This window comes from Rhagoletis pomonella, unplaced genomic scaffold, assembly GCF_013731165.1.
Source record: "Rhagoletis pomonella isolate Grant_MI unplaced genomic scaffold, Rhpom_1.0 Rhpom_scaffold_00007, whole genome shotgun sequence".
Lineage (NCBI taxonomy): Eukaryota > Metazoa > Arthropoda > Insecta > Diptera > Tephritidae > Rhagoletis > Rhagoletis pomonella.
In genome coordinates this window covers 3862280-3864485 of record NW_023458561.1, presented here as the reverse complement: position 1 = coordinate 3864485, position 2206 = coordinate 3862280, and the positions used below count along the sequence as shown (strand labels likewise).

Here is a 2206-nt window from a genome sequence, read left to right as displayed (position 1 = left end):
TAGTTTGGTTTTTTGACTTTTGGCCGCTGTCGTCCCATAGTGCGGCGTCAGCAGCAATGTCAGGAGCAGCTATTTGTTATGTTGCCTTCATTATCTATCTCCCCTTTCATGTGAGGAAGTTCAGACGCAGATATGCACGCAATTTCAGGAACAGCTTTCTGCACACGCTCCTCTAACACATCAATGCGTGTAGATGTCTCCTTTAGTGTGGTTGTTAGCAACAATATCTCCTCATCAATACGTTTCGACAGCTTGTTTTCAACCTCAGTTACCGCTGAAACACAATGCCGACGAAAGGCGAATTTTTCGCTGCAAATGTTCGCTGTAAAAATTAAAACACACTGTTGTATATGAGAACCAAAGCAAACGACGACGTTCATCGACGACTGTTCGCAACTGTTATTTCTATCGTCGTCGCTGGCGGCAGCGGCAAAATACGATTCATTGTGGCCATATGCTAAATATTCTCAAGTTTTTAAATCGAAATTGAAAGATACTGTATTAGTTTTTGTTAAAAATTTATAATCTTATTGTTTGTAAAAATTTTAATTGTACCTTGTCATAGGCAGCTAATTTCGTTGTCGCCGTAGTTGTGTTTTACTGAGCAAAATTTTTGGGCGAAAGTTGCCGCCGTCGTCGCACTACTGTGCGAAAATTCGCCGTTCGTCCGTATTGTGTTTCAACGGTTAGTTTGGTTGAGACCCTCTCGATAAGCGGGCACAACTGTTCTGTCTGCTGATGACCTCTCTTCTCTAGCTCTTTAATTTTGTGATAAACAGCCATAAGAGTGATACTTTCGTCAAGCTTAACAGTTTTATTCGGTGGGGAACCTTTACTCGACCCACGTTTCAGCGACGAGGCAGCAGTAGGCGACATAGCAGAACAGACACAAACAAAAAATTTATTTAAATTTTACTTAAGCAAAAATTAATAATTGCAGGGCGCGCCACACTCAGTATTCACGAAACAGTATGGTTGATAAAATAAATTTTAACCACACAGATTATGCCGGAAATATAGGAAGGGTCAGAGCGATATGCAAACACGTCCGAACCGCGCAAAAAAATCTTGTAAATTTCGACTGGTATTTCCTGTTTTAAATCTTATATGAAAAAAGTGATAATGATGGTCTTTCTTCATATTTTTTAAAGCAATGCGTCTCATCCATCTGTGTCCCATTATGAATAATTTTTAATCTTTCTCTCTCATTAGGCATATTTATTGATCGTTGGAAGATTGCATCCATTACCCCAGTTTTTAAGTCTGCAGGTAGGAATGATGTCTCAAATTATAGGCCTATTTCCAAATTAACAGCATGCTCCAAACTTTTTGAAATAGTCGTCAAAGATAAGTTTTCTTTCGCTACTAAGAGCATATTAGAACCTCGTATCTTGTATTCTATCATTCTTGCTCGTCAGTATGGTTTTGTTCGCGGTCGCTCAACGGTTACTAATTTAGTGACTTTTTCGGAATATTGTGTCTCATCCTTCAAACGTGGGTCTCAGGTGTACACTATTTCTACAGACTTTTCCAAAGCCTTTGACAAAGTTTCCCATTCTATTTTGCGACGTAAGTTGGAAAGTCTTGGTTTTCACTCGGTATTTTTGTCCTGGTTGAAATCTTATCTTTCGAACCGATTGCTGTATGTTGAAATGAAGGTTTCAGATCTAACAGCTTTATTGCAACTTCCGGTGTACCACAAGGTAGTGTCCTTCGCCCTCTTTTATTTGTTTTATTCATAATCGATATTGGGAACTGTTAAATATTCCGAGTTCCTCCTCTACGCAGATGACCTTAAACTCTTAAAAAAATTACTTGTGTCTCTGATATACTTTATCTACAACATGATCTGGATAATCTTATTATTTGGAGTCCGGCAAATAAATTATCATTGAACATTAATAAATGCTACCATATGAACTTTTCTAGATCTTCAAACATCATCAGTCCGAATTATAGTATTTTAAACCATAAACTCACCTCAGTCAATGATTTTCTAGATCTGGTTGTTGTGTTTGACTCGAGCTTCACTTTTACAAATCATGTTAATTACGTTATCCCGAAGGCGTATAGCAACTTATCATTTCTGCGTAGATATGCTAAGGATTTTAAAGATCCTTATACCAGGAAAACTCTTCAATGCGCTGGTACGTTCTAAATTAGAGTATGCCTCTATAATATGGAATCCAATATATAGCTGTTATGC

General features: G+C 37.9%; 1 protein-coding gene across 1 annotated transcript in view; it reads left to right on the top strand.

Annotated features, from left to right (window-relative positions):
- Nucleotides 1-2206, top strand: part of LOC118743568 (protein flightless-1-like) — a gene marked incomplete at its 3' end in the record, with an annotated part of 8789 nt that overhangs the window by 1300 nt on the left and 5283 nt on the right. The gene's annotated exons all lie outside the window — the stretch shown is intronic.